Raw genomic sequence first — 22,476 nt, forward strand, 5'->3', positions numbered from 1 at the left:
TGAAGGAAAGACAATCCTCTGCCCAAAGACTCCAACTCCAAAATAGATTTTATTTTGTTTCTGTGTTTTGAAAGCTTTTTAGCTTGCAGGGTTTTCATTGTCCCTAAATGAAGACAGTAAAATATTCTAGCATGCTGTGTTCATAAAAAACATCTTCCTGCCCTGTGTGTGATGTGTATTGACCTTTGTACAGAATTCAAGCTCTGACTGATTTGTTGAAAGGGTCGCCAAGAGGTCCCCATTCATTCCATATGTCTACTTTGAGTTACAGAATGACAGAATAGATGGGAAACTCCTTGTAAAATGGGTAGGGATTGTCTGGAAAAGGAATTGGACTCAGCCTCCGTAATCATTGTGTCTCAGTGTCTCTAGCCTCCTATTAACAAGTCCTTTCTCAAGGGCTGGGTCCTAGAAGGGCCTGGGGAAGAGCATGTGTTCTGCCTTCTCTCTCTGGCTTGTAAGCCGGCCCTCTTCACAAAAGCCCTTCTCTTTCCTGTGTAGTTGTAAGCCATTCCCGTATTCCTTCCAGGTCTGGCTCGTTTTCAAGATCTTTCCTCACCTTTGCCGGCTCCTTCTCTGGCTCATCCAACTGGCTCTGTCCCACCTCCTCTGTGGGTCTCAGACGTGGAACTCAGTGAGTAAACAGCATTTTTACAGACAGGGAAGAGCAGTGAGTAGTTCCTTGTGATATGTACGGCCCTCTGGATAGGCTGCTGGGGGTGGGAAAAAGTACCAGACACAGATTTTTTTTTTTACCTTGCTGCTTCTTAATGGTGAAAAGAGAGAGACATAATATCTGAAAATCACACCCTTCTCTGAAATGCTGATCTTGCATGAACACGCTTCTACATAGATTAATAGCATAAAGGGTACTGAAATATTTGACCTACCTAAAAGACCAAAAAAAAAAAAAAAATCCCACAAGGATCAACCTGCAGCCTTCCCTTGCTATCCAACCCATCGCCAGCCTCAGCTCCCTTGACTTCTGCTGCCCACCAGTGAGGCGAAAGCTGCAACCATTTGACTGCACAGTCAAGATGCTCCTCTTCCTCATCTTGTTGTCTTTGCCAATGACAACAGATGTAAACGGTAGGGTGTGACCCGGATCAGAGGAGCCCGAGTAAAAGCCAGCCTAGTTTTAAGGTTAACTGCCTCTACGATAATCCCCAAACATCCCGAGAGAGGCAGGTACCTTCCAACAGCTGTACAGGCCATAAACCAAGCTTTTCTGACTTTTATGCCTGTGTGGCCTCAATTATAAATGTCTCATTAACATCTTTTTTGCATAACTCCAGAGAGACGAGTTATTCTTCTGAGAACTTTGTCCTTTGGTGGATTATACCTAAGTTACATGGAACCGGAGTTTGACTTAAAGTTTTGAAAGTCCTTCGAATTGAGCAATTTCTTGGAATATTGGGGTAACTGCAAAAGAAGGGGATGGGTGGAGAGCCTGGTGGTTAGGCAAAACGCCAAGAAAGAAGGTTCCCAGAGACCGGAGGATCTATTCTCCACCCTGCTGGAAATACCATCTCTTTGCTGAATGTGTCCATGCAGTGAGCTACTGTCTTTCCCAATCTTAAAAGCTTGCAGACTTAAAAAAAAAAGTTTATAGAGCCTTGGAGCTGAGATGCACGTAGTTTGCTCTTCTAATGCACAAATTAAACAGGAATGGATGCACAGGGAAAGCAAAGTTGGCTCTTGGACCAGACTCTCGCTCCCACAGTCATAAAGATACAGACAGGTAGATCTATCACTTTAATTTAAAAATGAAAATCCCTTCAGAAAGCTGGCAGTCATTCAGCCCTGACCAAATGGATTTGAAAGCATTGTGATTTCTCCTGCTGTCGACTGGCTCTGGCGGAGTGGCTGCTGGCAGGCCCACTCGCAGAGTGATTGGTGGCAGTCACCAGTGGACCAGCTCTTGAGACTCTGAGAGCGGAAGGTAGTGGGGCTGTAATACGAGTACTGGAGAAGTACCCTGGAATCTATGCTGCTTCCATTACCTGGGTACTTTTTATTTAAAAAAAAACTATTATTTTAATAACTGGCTCTTAAGCTTGTTGCCCTTCTATGACTGTTGTCACAAACCACTCCAAAGTTAGAGATTTTTGGCTGCATTAAAGATCTCACAATCCTGTAGAAGTTAGGCCCCAGGTCCAGTGTGTAAACCTGAAGGCATGAGAAGGGTTGTGTTCCTTTCTGGAAGTCATCAGAAAGATAATTTTCTTTCCTTCTCCAGCTTCTGGAAGCTACTCATGGTCCTTGGTTCGTTGTCTCCTCCCTTCATCTTCTAGCTGAGCAAAGCTGGGCTGAGCTTTTATCCGGTCGCGTCACTCTGACCTGGTCTGTAGTCCTCTTCCATTTGTAAGGACTTGGATGATGGCATGCATGCCACTGGCGCATGTGGGTAATGTAGGGCAATCTCCTGTCTCCGCAACAGCCAGTTCAAACCCTCAGTCCCTGCCACTTCCGTTCCACTTTGCCCTGTAAGACCTAACTCAGATTCCTAGACGCAAGGATGTGGGCATATTTGGGGAAAGGAGAATTGTTCTTTAACACAGATAAAACCAGGAAACCGAGGGTTTAGGATCATTCAAATAATTAGTAGCATGGAAATGAGAGTCGGGTCTAATCTGAAAAGAAGAAGTGCAAGAGGAAAAGACGAGAGAAAAACCGAGTTGAGGGGGTATTTTTTTTTTCTATGAAGAAAACAGACATTTACAATAAATGCTGTGTTGGTTATGATTCACTGGGAAAGGAAGGGTATGTGCGTTTGCAAATGCCCTTAGCTGGCTCTCTTGCTCCCCCTCCCCATCTGACGTATAAATAGCTTGAATAATTCATAATTCACCAAAATACATTGGCTGCACTCAGGACGCTGGCCCTTCGGGTGTCATAAAACACCCCAGGACATGGAGACTGACCCCACAGCAGACCACACACAGCTACAGAGACCAGGATGAAGGTGGCCGTGTGCTCACACACACCCGGTCCCGAAGCACTCACTGCAGTGCAAGCTAAGCAAGCTATGTTGCTCTATACGGCCGTGGTGCAGAGAGTCTGAATTAAGAAATGAGAGGGACAGAGAGGCAAGGTTAAAGTCGAGTCAACCATTTCTAAGAGGCAAATAAAACAAAAGGAAAAGCCATCCAACTGGGCTGGGCTACAGGAACTAACAAGAAGATGTTACGGGACCTAGTGACCCCAGCGTCTTAAAGCTACATCATGTCTGTTTTCGCTTGAGATCTTACCTTTGCTTGTCTAGAAGGCATGTGCAAGGAAGGAATAGAAAAAGAATAACAGCAACAACAGCAAAACCTTCCCATCCTTTCACTAGTCCCCCTCTACTAGGTAGAGCTCACAGCTTCTTCTCTAGCAGAATCAGAAAAGTTTAAAAGGAGATTTGACGTCCTCCTTCTATTTGTACTCCCCCACACACACACACACAAATAAGGATATGGAGTTTCAGAATGTCTGAGCAAGATGGAGTCACACAACTGACCTCAGCAGACTTGGCGGGCAAAGGTCCCAATGTGGAGGCAGCAAGAGAGGAGAAAGCCACATGAAATGTGTGCTGACCTCCACTCAGGAGGCCCCCAGCTGCAGCCTGGTGTGTGTTTTCTTGGAAACGCCAGCGCAGTAGCTTTTCCCACAGTGCCCAAGCAGATTACTGTCTTTGGTACATTTTAGGAGCTGGGTTACATGAAATAAAATGCCCGTCTTTAAGCATCTTCAAAAGTGGAAACTACAGTTTATAGGAGAAGATGCCTGATCTATCAGACTCTTGGGAACTCCTACTGAAGACTGGCAGATACGTTTCCCCAGGGTGAGATCTTTCCCTTGAACTTGGACCGTCCTAAAGCAGAAATTCTATAAATATATGTATTCATAGAATGAAGTTATATATTATATTATATAAGTTAATTATACATAATATAATCATATAATATAAATATGATTATAAATATAATATAAAATGTCATAGAATGAGGTTATAAATTATAACATACAATATAATCATATATAATATAATATATATTATTATATAATATAATTTATAACCTCATTCTGTGACATTTTCAGTCACCATAAGACATAGAGGACAGAATCCTCAGAGCCATTGTCAGCATTGAGTTGTCCATTTTAGTTTTTTTCTGCTGAAGATACTAAAAAGTTGTAAAAGATGTAATAGTTTCTCACATAGCTTGGGGATGTTGGCTCAACAACAGCTGTCTTGGAAAGCATCAGGCCTGGCTTAACAGGACAGTGTACTACCCCTGGAAGCAGAGTGTTTTACAGCATGGTCACTGCGAGATTTTCTGTAGATTAGGCAGAACATCAAAGCATGCACCTTCCTCTTGCCTTTATCAGATTATGTTGGAAAATATTTGGTTTCCAAAAGATTCCAAGCTCTGGGCTGTGCAGGAAAAACCTCTTGTGTGCAACTAAAGTTGTCACATTAAGTACTTACATTCAGTTCCTTATTTTGTCCCTCTCTTAAAACATGTTCAGTCCCAACGAATGTCTCAGTATGGTGGTATTTATTGCATAAAAGTTGTCTCCATAACTTCTAGTTCACTTACCTCCAGGTGAATGCTTCATTCTTCTTAATAGTGGTGCTAACTACCATTTCCCCAGGAGAAACCCACCGACTTCTGTTCTCTATCTAAGTCAAAGCGGACCTTCCCTTTGGGGACACCATTGGCGTGTCCTGAGTCTGTCAGCCACGAGAAGGAAGAAGTAGGGATCAGTCATGGAGTGTCACCAAAAGGGATGTCCAAAGGAACCTGGTGGACTTAGGATTCTCCTGGGAATTGAGGCTTAGGCTAAAGGTGACTCATCAGCCAAAAGAGATTCTGAATGGAGCAAAGTGCCCAGGCATATGGAGGAACTCTCAACCACAACCCAAGATTGACTGACAGTCCAGCAAGTGAAGTGCTGCTGTGTGGGCCAATGAATGCCATACCTGTGCCTCAGCAGTTCCAGAGTATGAGTTACTCTCTCTGCAAGGTTGTTGCTCACTTGCCATATGGTAGAAGCCATAAGGGGACAGTGACCTCCTTCTCCCTAAGGTAGAAGGGTTGGCCCTTATATGGCCAGGAGGTAAAGGTAAGGGGCTTTCTGTAGTCTTATGTGTCTGCTCTGTCCTTTAAACAATGGAGATTATAGATTTCTTCCCTTAAAGGAAGGGAGCAGCTAAATGAAAAGGGAGAAACACTATGGGAGTCCTATGCAATGGCTCATCAATTCTACTTCTGGGTACATATCCCAAATAATTGAAAGTGGAGTCTTGAGGACATAGTTCTATTCCCCCTGGTCCTAGCAGTGTTAGTCACAATAGTCACGAGATAGAAACAATTGGTTTCCATCAACAAATAAGTAAACAAACAAGATGTAAAATACACATTCAATAGAATATTCTCAACTTTAAAGTCGAGCACGGACTACATGGACAAACCTTGAAAACGTGCTAAATGAGATAAACTGGTTCCAAAGGGACACGTCCTATGTTTAAAGGAAAGTGTCATATTCAAAGAAATGGAAAGTAGAATCATAATTGCCAAGGGTTAAGGCAGAAGTGGGAAGTTGTTTCATGGGTAGAGCGATTAAGTCTTGAAGTATAAAATGGTTCTAAAGATCAGTCACCACATTGTGAGTGTATATACGTGCACACACATGTGTGCAAGAACATTGGTATAGTCTTGGAGGTGGCCTAAGGAGACCAAGACTTGCTATGTAGCCCAAGCTGGCCTCAAATTAATATTTGCCCTGCTTCTACCTCCCAAGTGTTGAGACTGTAGGCATGTACTATTTATTGCCAATGAACTAAAAATGAAGTAAGGTAAGTTTTTTATTTTTTGGACTTTTCTAAACCAAAATTTAAAATAATGTTACAAAACTTAAATTTGAAAAAGCTGGAAGACAGAACAATGATTAAGTAAATTAGTGAAAGTTAACACACAAACCCCTTGATCCTTATGAATTGAGAACAATTTCCCTTTTGTTTTACTGCTTTGAGAAATATTAGTATACCCGGAGCCTTTTGAGTGATTGACCTGAAAGATGTGGACTGTGTTTCAGCTATTCTGAAAGCTTGCAGCGTATGAGAATTATAATAGTTTGGCTACTTTGTAGTTCTCTCTCTCTCTCTCTGCCTCTCTCTGTTTCTTTCTGTCTCTCTGTCTCTGTCTCTGTCGCTCTCTCTCTCTTTCTCTGTGTGTGTGGGGGGGGCTCTTTCCATCAAGCCTGAGGAACTTCACTAAAGAATAAACACAGAACTATGCTGCACACCTGCACAGGGCTCTGTTTCTGCTGGGCGCTAAGAAGCCTGGGAAACTTGGTACGTGAGTGGACAATGACAGATACATTAATCCATTTCTGTACACGTATAGTTTCAGTTTCATCTTCTCTAGGGTCCTACCTGTCCCTCTCAAACTGAATTAGACCCTGCTACAGGCATGCATACTCGTTCCACTGTTTCATAATTACTTGGTTAGTTTCTAGTCCACCAGCCTCTTGAGCTCAAGAATGGAGTTTTTGACTACCCCAAAAAATGCCTAGCATATTAAGCATATGAACTTAGTCAGTAAATGTCATCTGATGATGCCCAGGTAATCACTTTTGCCCTCACAGGCTAAGGACGGTGCATGGACCGATTCCAGTTTCATTCTGGTCCCAGTGTCTCATTCACAGTCAGGCATCTTTGAGTTCCACCTTCGGCTTCCGTGACTTGTTCCATTTCAATAGCCGCTCACCCTTTCCCTGAATGTATGTGTGTGGTTTCTGCCTGGTTGGTTTGGGTTATCCATGCCATTATTAGTCATGCGTGGGCGTCCACGCCTCCATTATCTTCTGAACTTCTCAAGGACAGAGTCTCCAACACATTCTTTGTATCTTCTCAGAGCATCACACACCGACACCGTATTCATGAGCTACTCCTGTGTGGGGTGTGCCAGCGCGGTGAAGTGCAGGCTCACACCTCCTCCTTTATGCTCCACCAGGAACTCAAACAGTCACTTGCCCATCTTTTCTCCATGAACCAGCTTGTTTCCCTGAATTCCTTAAATGGTGGCTATTTGTTAGACTTTATGTTTTGAGGAGAGGTGCCTTTCTTAGTGACATTATGCTAATGGTCAAGAACACTTTGCTTTCAAATGATTCACTGATTTGTAGAAAAAAAATAGCAAGCTATTACAATACATCATCAGAAGTGGAAAAATGTAAATATACGTTTAACAGTGAGTTATGCACAGTGGGAGAGGGGCAGGGTGGCTAAGAGAGAGACTGGAGTTGGAGATACGCCATCAAGAGAGCAAAATAGAAATATTCTCCGATGTCCTCCCACTGAGCATCTCACCGAGACCTTAGTTTCTTCATGCTTCTTCTATTTTTCTTCCACCCAAAATGTAAGGCTTGACGTCTGATGATTATTTTCACATGGTATTTCGGCTATGCCCTTCGTGTTGACCTCATTATTGCCCTCCTGTAATTGACAGCTGGACCAAGGGCTTTCTGTGTCAGCTTGCAACCCTGGGAATGAGTGTGGAGGGCCGCAGTATTGTGAAAAGATTCTAATGACTTGTTGGACTCAAGAGAAGATTGTTTAATCCATTAGTGATGTCTGTTGTGGCTATACGAGTGTGGAGTTGTGGTCCTGATGTTGAAATCTGCTATTTTAGACAAGGTAAATGCTTTAGTCTTGTTCTTCCTTTTTCTTTCCATTAAATGTGTCCTCTCTGCTGGCCAAAGCAGACAGTGTAGCTAGGTGACCTCTCTGTCTACACTGCAAGGATCTAGCAAGACCCCAACACTCACTGTGGGAGCCTCTAATTCCTTCCATCTTCGGACTCATTCCTGCTTAGGAGCTGAGCTTGTCCAGATTAAGATGGGAAGTCTATCGGGCACCTCAGTCCCTCCAGAGGCGGGGCCTGGACTTTATCTTAGCTACCCACAGACTTGCCATCTGCTCTGCCTCCTGTGAGCCCTGGATATCAGCTGACTTCCCGGGTTGCGTCACTTTCTTATCTTTGGTCTGCTTCTTCTCTCCACTTGCCCACATACTGGCCCATGAATGGTCTGAGCCACTGCCTCAGGTAACCTGTCTGCACCTCCATTTATACTTTGAACAGAACTTGTGTGTTTCTGGTCCCAGGAATGTAAGACTTACCAGGTCCTTCACTCCTACTTCAGAATGGGTTCTGTCCATAGATGAGCAGATTGGCCAGAATGGCACTGGAGATCATGGTATACCTCTATTAGTAGGCTAGGCATCAAAATAATTGCCTGCCTAGTACTAGAATGTTCTAGTGTCTGCATGAGGCAGTCACAATGTCTGGACTTTTATGTGTAGAACCATTTAACTCAGCCTGGAGAAGGCAATCAGTTCCCTACTTCTCTGACTTGGATTCTTTTCCCACAAGGCCCAGGATATCCTAGGCTTGAGCTGGGCAATGCTAAAAGACCACTTGCTATGTGCCAGGATCCTGCAGCGAGTGTTTGAATGTGGCACTTGCCTTCCTCTCACAGGGTCCATGAAACAGGTACCGTTATCATGTTACACTGGAGGAAATTCAAGCTAAAATATTATGCTTTAGAGTCACCTAGACACTACAAGGCACTTGGATCTGAACTAACATTTTCCAAGTCTAACCTGTCACTCTTCTAGACATTGCCATCAGTGCTCCGGAGATTGAGGAGTTAACAGAGCGTGGTAAAATGCTAGCCATGATTCTGTTTAGGAACGAGGGATTTCTGTCTCTTGTTTGTTTTATGTTTTTGTTAATTTATGTTTACGCTGGCCAAGTCTCCAAAATCAGAAGATGTCACATAGACATTTGTGTTTGCAGCCTGTTTATATAAAACTGGAACCTCCGACAGCATGGTTTCCATATCTTACAAGGCCAAAATCAAATGCGCTTCGAGACGTCTGCCCTTCGCATGGGTGTGAAGCCTCCAGGCTGCCTGTCTTCGCTGCTCCTCATTGCACCAGTCCCCAGATGTTACCATCGATCAGAACCATCTGGAGGAGGCTGGGTTCTTGCCAGAGTCTCTGATTCAGTAGGTCCGAGAGGGGCCTGAGAATCTGCCTTGCTGCCATGCCTGTGTCAGCTGCCATTGCTTATGCTATGAGTCCTGTCGCCACTTTCACACTTGGTTCATCAGCGCACCTCTTTCCCTGTTGTGTTACGCCGCGTTTATTCCAACCCCAAGCAGTTCTGGGTCCTTCCATCTCTGCTGAAATGAATCTTAAAGGCAACTCAGGTGGCTTAGCTTTCCCCCTTTTCTCTTTCAAATATCTTTAAACTCACAGTGTAACTGCTTTATTCAATTTGGAAAAGGAAGTAAAAGATGTGATTTTTTTTTTAAAGAAGAAAAAGGCACCAAAGTAGACACATTACAGAGGCTTCTCCCCTTGAGTTGGCAGAGGGCCTTTTCGATACATGGAAAGTAAGAGCTTCTAGCAGCAGTGATTCTCTGGTAGACCTAGAATCCCAGAACTGGAGCTGTAGCTTGGCCGTAGATTGCTTACCTAGAGCCCCATAATTTAACTCGCAACCGCCCTGCCATTTTGTTCTTTGGAAAACATCTGTTGCAGAGTCTGAAGAAGCAGTTTTCTCTGGTTAGAGAAAAGACAGTCTATCTCAGGAGACACCGACTTGGCCAGTTATTCAGGAAACAATGCACCAAGTCAAAAAGTGTGCCCCAGGTTTCTGCTCCACCCAGAATGTCCTGCTGTAGTCCACAAGGTCCATCTCAGATGCCATGGATTTAAAGTGCCCTTCCTGATGAGCCAAGGCAGAAATAATGCTTTCGCCTCTCAGAACTCACGGAACGGCCACCTACACAGCAGTCGCCCATATTTCTTGGGAATGTAAAATGATAATGTTGTCCCCATGTCATCTATAAGAAATTATTGGTTCTTTGGGGACATAAGGTGAGACCTATATAGCCTTGCCCCCTGCAGAGTGCCCAGTATTAGTGCCTTGCTTTCGGTGACCACTTAGAAGGTACTCAACGCTTGGGTGGATTGTAGGGTTATCGCACCAAGTCGTAGACCATGCAGAGAGCAGAGCATGAGATGACTTGAGTTCTCAGTGGCTAAGAGCCTGTTGTGTGCCCACAACTCTGGTGCTGCTGAAAGAGTTGTGTAGTGTAACAATCTGCATGGAAAAGCTCGCGAGCAACACAAGCAGGACAACAAAGGGAAAGCCATTTACATTATGAATGGAAAGCTGCATGGCAATAATTATCAGGTAACTAAGTACATGTTAGCATGGGGCCATGTGTAATCAGAGTGGGTTAGGTTAATGGACAGGACAGCTGAGAGAGCAGCTATGTGACAGACAGCTGGATGAGGTGTTTGGCTAGGGGTGAAGTTCCAGTCTTCTGCTGCCAAGGTCAGGAGGATTCTTCCTCGCCACCTGCTACTACATGTATTTTCAATGGTTGGAAACGTGTGGCTATTCTATTAGAATCAACGTGTAGTCATGTTTCATAGCTATTGTAGGTAAACCTGATAAGAGTGTTCACTCTACAGTTAATAGGCCTATCAGTTGATGTGTTAGTTTGTCTTTTATTGTCAGAGTTGAGTCTTCTTCAACTTTTAGATCTATCAGGTTTCCACATGCATGTGTAAGTAAGTGTTCCATTGCTTGACATTAGTACATATAAATGTATGTCTTTCTCATTAATATTTTTTCCTCTGAAGTTTGCTAAATTAGATATGAGTGTACTCTCCAGTTCATTTGATATTTTTAAAATAACTTGTCATTGCTTCATTTTCAATCGATATTTTTTGACCTCATAAATAAAATGTGGGAAGAATTTAATTGCATCTTTATCTAGATTCATGGTCGGTTAATTGGAGTGACGACTCATATAACTTAATGTGACTGTTAATATAATTTTATTAAGATTTCCCCCTTGCTGCCTTAAAGAATCTGTGTCTGTCTCTCCCTACCTCGATTTCTTCCTTTGTCTTTTTTCTATTTTTCTCATTTAATCTGTATCATTGTTCTTTAAGAATTATTTTTTTTTGAAAATTAAAAGCAAGGTGGTTTATTTAGCTTATAATCATGAACAGACATTCCAAGATCAAGCACTTCTTTTATCCAGCCTCTAGTGGGAACCTTCTTATATGTCACAATATGGTAGAGAGGAGAAAAGAGAATCTGTCACTTGCAGAAGAGGCTAACCACATGTCATGGCCTTGTTCTATAAGAATTATTTTTATTTTTCTATTTTGTTCTTTCTTATTTTGTAGTTGCTTGTTATTTTAGCTCCTTTGAGGTCTTTTTTTTTTAAATCATCACCCTAGCGATCACAAGGGTTCTTGAACCATTTCAGAATAAAATTAATCAGCACATTTCCCACTTCCTGGACAGCATACAGATCTTCCAACTCACAGTTCCTGTTTATCCCATTTACCTTCTGTGGTAATTTTCTCATTAACTTTAAATATACCATTTGAATCACCCAAGACACTAGGGTGGATCGTTTTCTCAGACCATGTTCATTCAGACTTATTATTTATTTACCTGTCCTATACCATTCAGAGTCATCTCCACTCCTTCTTAAATTATCAGCCATCGTCTGGAATCCTTTGCTCTGCCTGGAGATCTTTGTACATCTTTTGATACGTGTATTCTAGTGATTAAACTTCTTGGTTGTTGTCCTAATCATTTTCATATTATTGTAGCTTGTTTTACTCTTCGTAAAGAGAAATGCATTTTTATCATACCCTTCCCCACCCACCCCAACTCCTTCTTGCTCCTCCTTTATCTTAAATTTTCAAGAATATTTTGGCTAGATATAGAATTTTTAGATTAACAGTTATTTCTTTTAATATAGTAAAATGTATCACTAAACTCTATTTTATGTTATTTCTGCATACACACACACATACACACATGTTGCTAAATATACTAAGTTCTTTGATGATAAGCATCATTTTCTTTTCTGCTGTTTCAAAGGTTCTGTCTGTCTGTCTGTCTGTGCATATGTCTCTCCTTCCTGTGCTCTTTCTCATCTTTTACTTGTACTTTTCTTACAATGTATTTACCAGCAGTTTTCTTTTCCTAATTTTTAAAAGAATTGCGGGGGTTTTATTTATGTGTGCATGTGTGTGTACGTGTGTGTGTGTGTGTGCCTTGTGTGTGCCCATACCTGCAGAAAAGCCAGAAGAGGATGGACATCAGGTCCCCTGGATTTGGAGTTACTGTTGTGAGCCTCAAGATATGAGTCCTAGGCACCAGATTCCAGTTCTCTGGAAGGGCAGGATGCTTTCTTAATAACCGCACCATTTCCCCTGCCTTTCTACATTCTTTGGTTTGTAGAAAGTCTACATTAATGGACTTTTTTGGTTTTGTTTTTGGGTTTTTTTTTTTTGTTTTTGAGACAGAGTTTCTCTGTAGCTTTGAAGCCTGTCCTGAAACTAGCTCTTGTAGACCAGACTGGCCTTGAACTCACAGAAATCTGCCTGCCTCTGCCTCCCAAATGCTGGGATTAAAGGCATGTGCACCACCACCGCCCGGCATTAATGGACTTTCTAAGTTTGTAATTTGATATCTTTCAAGAATGTTGGAGAATTTCTAGTAAATATTTTCTCAGATATTTCTTCTGCCTCATTGTCTCATTTCTTTCCATTTTAACACAACTATATTATACCTTTCAATTGCATTCTGATTGTATTCTGTGTATCTCCTTTGTTTTCTGTATTTTAATCTTCTAAAATCCTTCTGTATATCAACTGATACCTTTTCTACTGTGTTTTCTTCCAGTTCACCTGTATTGCCCTCTGCTATATGTTTTCTCTGTTAACAGTTGCTAAATCTTCGTTTTCATTATCATCTTTTGTAGTTGGATAACTTCATAGGTTCTAGTTTTCCGGTAGCAATCTCCATCCTTTTATCCAGGTTCTTACATGTTTTGGAATGCATGTTTTAGCAACGGTTCTTGATAATTCCGAGAACTGAGTCACAGCCAAGTCTGTATCTGCTTTCCATTCTACCTTTCAAACATTTCTTTCCCTTTTGTTGTGTGTCTAATGAGGTTTTTCCTGGTATGCCTATTTCCAAGAATTATGGAGATTATAAATGAAAAGTTTGGATGGGATAGATGATGCTAGAATTTTCCACAGAGAATTATTTCTCCTCTAACAGCTAGAGATAATCTAGGAAAATCATACTGTTGAAAGGCTGGCTAGAGGGGTCTCTGTAACTCAGGGTTCTGCCTGGAAGGATCTCTCCTGAGGGTATAGAATGAGGAAGGTTGAGAGTTACTGAGTGATGAAAAGATAGACATGGAGAAGTCGTGAGAAAACAGTTACTTTTAAATGTGGTGTATGTCAATCAAAATTGACAGTTTTGAACCATGGGCATTCAGAATGATCTTATTGCCTTGATGCAAATGAATGAGAATGCCAGCTCAACTGAGACCTTTCTGATAACAAAATCCTGTTAATATTATTGCTTTGTAGAGTTTTGATCTATTCCTCTTAGTCCTATAAAACATGTCAAATCACAGTTACCTTGAGGTGGGTGTTCAGCAATAGACAATAACAGTAGAGAATGAATTGGGGATCATTTATTTGTTTATTTTACAAAAACCTTGCAAAACTCTTGTCAAGTTTTGATGTTTTCTTTATATCTCAAACAGTTGGCATTAGGGCCATTATTTTCTAATCCTTTATATATCTTTATGATAGTTAAAATTCTATGGCTATGGGACATCAAAATATCAAATAATCCAATTGAAAAAATGGAATACAGATCTAAACAGAGAACTCTCAACAGAGGAATCTCAAATAGTTGAAAGACTCTTAAGGAAATGCTCAACTTCCTTAGCCATCAGAGAAATGCAAATCAAAACAACTCTGAGATTCTATCTTACACCTGTAAGAATGGTTAAAATCAAAAAGACTGATGACGGCTTATGCTGGAGAGGATGTGGGGTAAGGGGAACACTCCTCCATCGCTGGTGGGAGTGCAAACTTGTACAGCTACTTCGGGAATCAGTATGGCGGTTTCTCAGAAAATTAGGAATCAATGTACCTCAAGACCCAGCAATACCACTTTTAGGTATATATCCAAAGGATGCACACTCACCCCACAAGTACATTTTCTCAACTATGTTTATAGCAGCATTGTTTGTCATAGCCAGAACCTGGAAACAACCTAGATGCCTTTCAACCTAAGAGTAAATAAGGAAAATGTGGTTTATTTACACAATGGAATACTACTCAGTAGTAAAAAAAAAATAATGATATCTTGACATTTTCAAGCAAATGGATGGGACTGGACAAAAACGATCCTGAGTGAGGTAACCCAGACCAGAAAGACAAATATAATATGTACTCACTCATAAGAGACTATTAGCCATAAAGCAAAGGATAACCAGCCTCCAGTCCACAACCCTAGCAAACCTACACAACAAAAAGGACCCTAAGAGAGACATACACGGTTCCATTTAGGAAGGAGAAAAAGACAAGGTCTCCTGAATAAATTGAGAGCATGGGGGGAGGGGAGGGGGGAATGATAAAGGGGAGGAAGGAAGGAGAGTGTTAAAAATTATAGCTCAATAAAAACAATAAAATAAAGAAGCCCCACGGGCTTTGTTTCCCATTGATTGCTGTGGCCTTTCCTCCAGACTTCATGGACAGCACAGGGACAAGGGAGCCCCATCTCAGGGCTTTAAAGGCAGTGGAATTTGGGAGTGGGTTTGGCAGCTCCTTGGTACTCGGGGTAGGAGAGGGTTAGATGCACACAAGAAGAGCAGAGGGTTCGGGTGGGTGGCGCAGCCAGCCACAAGGAACAGGTGGGGCTGGGGGAAGAAGCAGGCCAGGGTAAATTTTCCTGTGGTGGGAGTGGCCAAGAAACATGAGGACACAAATGTCTAATATTCAGTTGTGTGCTGTTGTCCGTGCCGGGATGAGAACCACACGCCATTTGTATGGGCATTCGTCTAAGTACCATGGACAAACCACACATGAAACACTGCTAGTTCTGGTGTTCGCACTTACTGCCTCCCTCCAGCTGAACTAGTGAAAACCCCAGGCAAGTTGTGGCTTCAGAGGTTCTCAGCCCTGGTCTGGCCTGCTTCCTGTTCTCTCACCCTCTTTGTCTAATGTCTTTTGTCACATCCCATTTGTATTCTTTATGGCCACGTGGAAGGGCGCTACCCAAAGACTTTTCAAAGACTTTTATGTAAGTTACAAAAAATGCCGTCTTTGGTCTGCCGGTGTCCGGACTCCAGGACATGCCATATTTTGACGGATGCGTGTTATTCTTTATTTCATCTATCTTACTAGTGTTCATGCTTTGCCAAAAGATGAATTGTATCTTAGGCTCTGGGCTGGAGCGAGCAGCCTCCAACTTTAGGAGCTAATGACTGTGAGGACAGCGCAATCGAGCATTCCCATAGCTGCAATCGTTGGTGCAAATCCTGCGAGGACATCTTAATCCAAAGTAATTCTTTAATTAGCGACTATAAGCTAGACTTTTTTCCTTTCCCGTCTGGCCCTTTCTATTCCTGGGTGTGTTTATACTGTAGTCGCTACAGATGTGGTCGCTGGTGAGCCTTAGCGCATCTCTTGTCTGAAAGCTTACAGCTGCTGCTTGGATCCCAGAAAGGATCCTGGGACATGTCAGCAGTGAAGGCCTACAGATAGACGCTAGGAAGGATACCGGGAAAAGATGGCGGCATCTTTTGTTTGTGTGTTTGTTGTTTGTTTTCTATTTTCCTTCGTTGTGAATTCTTGCCATCACACCATCACTGCCACAGCCTTGTTTTCAAACAGGAATGCTTTGTTTAGCCAACTCTGAAAGTGTCCTTGCTAGCTGAATCTTTGGGCTGAAGGGGAGCTTAATAAATGGCATCATTGTCCTATCCAACCCTACTGGGTTCTCTGTCTTAGGATTCCACTTCTCGGGGTTCGGGTTGTACTTTCAGCTGGATTCTGCTTTATTTCTTTTTAATGATTTTATTATCTACCCCCTGATGACAGTTCAGCAGGCTGCCCTGCTTTTCGGCTTTCTCCCTAAATAGAGTTCAGATACATCCCCGGGCCCCCAAACTTCAAAGTGGAGTAAATATCCTGGAACTGGTTGTACTCCTCAGAAAAATCAATTGTTATACGCAGGGCAGTTTCCCCTGAGAGCTTCATTTGAATGAGGTCTGAATATTAATTTTCTCAGGGTGAAGTTGTAGCAGCCTCAATAGCCTTAGCACATTGCCTTGGCAGGAGTCTGTACCCAACACTTCTGACCTGTTACTCCTGTGAGACTTTTCCATAATAGAAGCTGTCACTATGAGGCCAGAGGAGCGTTTGTAACCAGCTCCTGTTTGGAGAGGCGGCGTATCACTTAGCATCAAATTCACTTTCTAATTTTTCACTACAATTTTTAGACGTCATGTTGCCTCTGTGCAGACTTTTCTAACTTGGTACTAAGAATACTTTCAACGTGCTGCTGACGAAGAATCAAGAAATATGTTATATATGATTGATAAACAGTGATCCTCCGGTAAGAGGTAACCATCCGCTCACTATACAACCAACACTGGGCTGGGAACTGGGGCCAGAACCAGCTACAGCACCTCCAAGGCAAAGCACCAAGTGAGAATTCAGGCCTCTTTAATAAACAGATTAAGAAATTCAAGCCAGGAACAGTAGAACATTAACAGAAGTGTTAGGCCATTGCAAATACAGGGCTTCCCAGTTCCAGGTCACTCTGGAGTGTCATTTGTAAAGCCCCCGGCCATGAGGGACAGAGGGAGAACTAGACATATTCCTGTGACTTAGAGACTCTTCTGGCATCCACTTATGTGGAGTCATTGAAGCCAACATGGCTGGAGTTATGATTAAGTAAATCTAAGTGCTGGCAAACATGTTCTGAGTTCTGTGATCTTTCTATCTTTTTAAGTTGTTCAAAGGCTACAGGTGCAAAAATGCCCCCTCTCCTACAAGCCAAACTAGAGGGTTTCCCTTTCAAGCAATTCTCTACACAGAGTGGAGGCTATCAGAAAATCTTGCTTACAAGCCTCCAGGGCTTCTTTATCTCTTTTCCTCAATTACCTGACCTAGGAAAGTTATCTTGTCTCCAGAAGCCCAGATCAGCCGGAGCTGTCTTTCTTAGAGTTTAAGCAGGCCGGTTGCTTGGGCCCTGTGTTGGGTTATTGACGGGGAAGAATCTCCCTCACTGTGTACCAATACAACCCAATCACTATGGACCAAGACATAGAAAATGGAAGGGCCTCTCGGGTACCCACTCGGGCCTTTGTTCTCTAATGGGGACTGGACCATGGCTTCCTGGTCCTGCAGTTCCCAGGCTTGTCTGGAACTGATTTATTGTATTCTCTGATTCTCCCATTTGTGGCTGCCGATCATAGAGCTTCTGGGTCTCCATGATTCTGCAAACCTACTTCTTTAATTGATTTCTCATCATATGGCATATTGATCTGTTTCTTCGGGCTACCTTGACTAACAGGATTAGTGACAATAGATAATAACAGAAAGGTAGACAAGTGGCATGTGCAGCGCAGTCTGTGGTAGTGAGGATCCAGCCCAGAATCTGCCATAGGGAAAGCAGAGATATGGGTAGGTGAAAGGCATGAGTGTCTCTGAAGGTCCCAGGAACGGGCTTCCTTATAAACCTAAGCTCCCATCTGTTACACGCTTACTTTGAAGCCCTGTTGTGCCATCTCCCTCCCACGATACCCATTTTTATGAGGTTCGCTGAGAGTCTGGAAGGCGAAGCAGCCAGGATGGAAGCCCATATTCGGGCCTCTCATTCCTGGGGTCCACACATCCGCACAGTTCTCAGCTTTTGCTGGAAGAGGATCAAGGCTGGCAGGGTCAATACCTTCATACTGTGCCTGAGGCCTCAGTTCAGAATCCAACAGAACCCATTCTGCTTTGTTTCCCCAGTGCATAACATATTCTGGTTTCTCTGTCTTGACAGAAGCCTGGCAGCTCTCAGTATAAGAAGAGATGAGGTCTGGTGGCAGAGTCTGCTGAGGGGTTGCTGAAGGACCTTCTCCCAGAGCTGGAGAGATGCCATGGCAGAAGGTGCTAGGTGGCATTCCTTAGATGCCCTCTAGGCAACTGAGGCCATATTGGAGACACTGACATGCCAGACTAAAGGTAGGGGAGGGACTCATGCCAAAGTCAGGAGACCCAAAATGGATTCATTGCAGTTCATCATAGCTAGTCTTGTTTTTTGTTTGTTTGTTTGTTCTTTAATGGTTTTTTTTTTGTTTTGTTTCAGAAAAGACCCAGGCTGGTCTTGAACTTATGATGCTACTTCTTCCAACTTCCAAGTGCTAGAATTGTAGGTGCGTACCACCATACTTGATAACTGCTTGTTTCCTTGTCTTATACACGGCTTATTATGAATGAGAGAGTATGGGGAATATCAAAATCTTTTCAGTCCTTAAAATCCCTGACAGTCCTAGTCTGACCAGAACCCCCCAGTGGCTCTCTGAGCTATTTCACCATCCAGCTCACATAGCAACCTTCTGTGAAGAGTCATTCTGCCGGACATGCGAAACGCCTTTTAGGAAAGGTGAAAGTCTTGTTAATTCCTCTGTGGTGATGGGTGATCATACTTCTCAGGAATCGAGATCAGCGATCAGGGGCTGAGATCCACAGGGGCTGGAAGGACACAGGAGGGCCCTAAGCTGTGGCAGGAAATAGCACAAACCGCCCCCTGCTACAGCTGGTGCCCTGGGTATTTCCAGTCCGTCCAATCCTCCAGTTTTTCTTAATTCCTAGACTTCACCTGAGCTTCCTTCCTTTGCTGCGCGTCTGCAAGGAAAGTGGATCAGATCCTACACTGGCCTGCATTTTCTCCCACACACTGCAGCCCTTCCATATGGGTCATGGCGCATGCTGAGAGTTTCTTTACGGAGGACACAGAGAACTCTGCAACATGACAAAGGCATGCTGAACCGGTGACAACATACTCTGCACTAATGCGTCCATTAAGAACTAGATACTCTTCTATCTACACTTACCAGCAGGGAAATCTATGAAAATAAAGGTTTAAAAGACCTGCCAGAACCATGCTGCAATTGGTAATGCTACATAGTGAGAACCATGTGGCTCACTCTGTCCCTGCCTTGAAGATTCTATTAAAACATGTTTTCATCTTTGCTATTGTATCAATTATTTTTATAACCCCATGGCGGATGAATTATTAATCCCATTCTACAGATAGGGACACTGAGATTCAGAGGTTGAAGGCTCAGGCTTTTTTTTTTTTTTTTTTTTTTTTGCAAGGTACATTTTGATGAGTGCTCCTCTGTAGAACATCTTGCAGAGACACGGAGGTTGGCTCATGAATATGGAGGAAGACAACGTGAGAAACCAGTTCAGAGGAATAGTTCCTCCTTCCTCACCTCCACCCCCAGCAGCAAGGGGGAATAAAACTTACTCATCTGTTGGGAAGTGCTGTTTTAACTGAAGTGTGAAAGGCTAGACCCCTGGGAGCAGAGAATTCTCTGGTGGGTTTCACGGAATTAATGAAGAGGTATTTAACTGGAGGGAAGTGGGAGGGAGAGAGAGAGAGTGGCCCTCATTCCTGTGACCGTCTGTCTATACCTTGTCTCCCTGAAACCCCACATACACATTCTTTTAATTGAATTGAATTCAGTTCTTTGGAATACACTTTCCTCTTGAGCGAACTAATGCTAATTCGCAAGTGAAACAGGCTGCTTTCTAACACTTCCAGGCTTCTGCAAGACAGAAAGTCCTTCCGACTCCTATAATTACCCTCATATTAATGCTACATACCAATTTAGTGTCCAGATTGAAAAATGTAACAAATGCTTACCAGAAACCCATTCACTTGTCAACTTCAAGAGCGAGCCTGGGACGAGAAGCAATATTCTCTGGGTTGAGGGATGTCATTTTACCACCTAGCGTTGTCGGTACTTCATCAATTGAAAATCAATAAACTTCAATGAGTGCCCTAGAACCCATGGCCTTAACCTTTCGATGGCAAAAGGGACCCTTTCTCTCCCCGATAGCTGTAAGTCTAGTGCGGTCTTGCCTTTTCCATACAATCAGCCAAGCTCAAACTGTTTCCTGATGGAGGAAAATTGCTCTGCAGCCCCCGGCAAATGATTGGAAATTGTTTTCCAGTTTCTAACAATGGCCGCGGGAAGCGAACTCAATTGCGGGGGAGGGGAGCTCAGGCTCTCAGCGTCACTGCAGACTTTGCTGCTCTTTTCTTCTTCTTACTTCATGATTTTTATTTTCCCTGTGTTTACTGTGGTAACAAGGCTATGTAGGCTACCATCTCCTCCTCCCAGGGGTAGGATAACCCACATAGGAGCCAGCTTCAACAAAGACTGCCTGGTAGGCACCAAAGACTCCAGGGCCCTAACCCCTGGTGTGCTAGACTTCACGATCCTATTCAATCTACTCAAGCTTAAGTGGGGTTCTCCTTGTACTAGCTAACTTGAGTCTACTACTCTTGAGATAGTCAGTGCTTCCCTGTGTTCATTTCTATCACAGATGACCACAATGGGTTCTCATGTTAAAGAAGTAGAACCAAGAGACAAGGGAGTGAAGAAAGATGCATTGCTATAGCAGGTAAGGCAGGCAAGCACAGGTATTATTATTATTATTATTATTATTATTATTATTATTATTATTATTATTATTGCTATTATCAGTACAGTGCCTACCCAGAACAAAGGAAGCATGGGGAAATTTTTTTCGTAAGGGGGCCTCTATGTGTTCATTGGAAAGCACTTTAGGATGAACACATTCCTGAGCATGCTTAGTTTAACTAATATATTCCCAAGCACGTTTAGTTTGAATGGAATAAAAGATGGCGGACACAATTCTGGATGCGCGCACCATAAAAGTTGTGGAACACGTATTCAAAATGTTAAAATGATAAATCCGAATGCTTCTGGGTATGCTCAGCCTCACCCCCAAAAAAGTTTTAGCTGAATTGTGAAAGGAAAGACACTTTAAGCTGGGTTAATAGAGAAGTGTGCTCCTAAAGATGCATGCTTCACTTTGCGGCTAGTGATGTTTGCTTTTGCTAAACTCCCCCAGGTATGAAAAGGATTCTTTACTATTTTTCAGAAACTTTTCACCATATTCACATGTTCTGTGCCATTTCAATAGGAACTTTGTCAGGGGGCAGGGGAACAGCTAATGTGCAGGCTCAAATCTCCATTTGAGAGCGGAAGTCTTGACGTCCTTTTCAAAAACAATTGCTAATACAATTTATAGTCCTGTTTATGGTGTAAGAGTCAAAAAGCCCGTGAAAGCGCTCAGCGCTGTAGGAAATGAATAGTTTATTAAACTGGGGACTGCGCGCTAATCCTGGCTTCAGAATGATTAACTAATGAATCCATCATCTAGAGGGAAGCTGGCCTGGCAGAGATTAACTCTTAAACTATTCTTATTGGGGGGCATTGTTTACCTTGAATTGGCGAGAACTTCCAGAATTGTTAAAGGGCATTGTGTGTGTGTATGTGTGTGTGTGTGTGTGTGTGTGTGTGTGTGTGTGTGTGCCTGTTTTTAAATTAAAATAGAAATAAACAGCCTTTTATGCATGGCTGTAGTCACAGCCCTTACTTTTTAACCCATGCTGATTGTTTTAATAGTTAAAAGCACAGCAGTTCCAATGAGTGTTTCTCAAAGTACTTCATTCGGGCTGACAGTTAGGGTGTGACTGGTGGTGGGTACCAGGAACCCACATGATAACATAAGGTCAAAGAGGCAATTTATTATAAGGCTGTGTGTGTGTGTGCGTGCGTGCGTGCGTGCGTGTGTGTGTGTGTGTGTGTGTGTGTGTGCAGAATTTGCAAATATAAGTGCCAGCATTGGAGGAGATAATGTATTCATCTGCCAACCGCGGAAGGCTGCGTCTAAGGAACCTCCACTTGACTCAATTAAATTAGAGTCCAGAGGGAAGGAGGCCTCCCGTGTCAGTTTGACTTCTTTTAGTGTCTTCTAGTACTGCTTAATTTTCACAAAATCGCCTCGTCTTTGGGCTGCTTCCATGGCCGTAAGAGATAAACTAATGATTCATGAGATCGTTCCCTCCTGTCCATCTTAGCCTGTGTTCTCAGAGTCTAAAGCGAAGCCTCATCTAAAACTTTATCAGAGCCCAGGATGTGACTTGGAATACAAAAGGAAACAAGACAGCGAGGGCTGAGTCCAAATGTGAGTTGGTCGAGTGCTGTCCCACGAGTTTGAGGGCCTGGATTCAAACCCCTGAACCCTTGTAAATATATGTGGTGGCGTGAATCTGTATTATCAGGACTGGGGAGGAAGAGACAGGAGGATCCCTGGAGCTTGCTAGTCAATCTAGGCATGTCAGTGAGCCATGGGACCCAGACAGAACAAAGCGAACCCTGGCTTAAAGGATACCTATGTACACATGTTCAGAGAGAAAGAGAGAGAGATTTGGGGGAGAGGGAGAGGAAGAAGTGAAGAGGGGAGAGAGGACATAG

General features: G+C 43.0%; 1 long non-coding RNA gene across 3 annotated transcripts in view; it reads right to left on the bottom strand.

Moving 5' to 3' along the window:
* The window catches only part of LOC125406110 (uncharacterized), a 40,568-nt gene that overhangs the window by 12,350 nt on the left and 5,742 nt on the right, over positions 1–22,476 (bottom strand). The window contains exon 2 of one of the 3 annotated variants that reach the window (XR_014997200.2): positions 560–710. The exons of 1 other annotated variant lie outside the window; for it this stretch is intronic. This is a non-coding gene — a long non-coding RNA (uncharacterized LOC125406110). Of the gene's footprint in view, positions 1–559; positions 714–22,476 lie in introns of all 3 variants that reach the window. One more of the 3 variants, XR_007233799.3, reaches the window with a different exon arrangement.

Source organism: Myodes glareolus, chromosome 15 (genome assembly GCF_982192425.1).
Source record: "Myodes glareolus chromosome 15, mMyoGla1.1, whole genome shotgun sequence".
Classification (NCBI taxonomy): Eukaryota; Metazoa; Chordata; class Mammalia; order Rodentia; family Cricetidae; genus Myodes; species Myodes glareolus.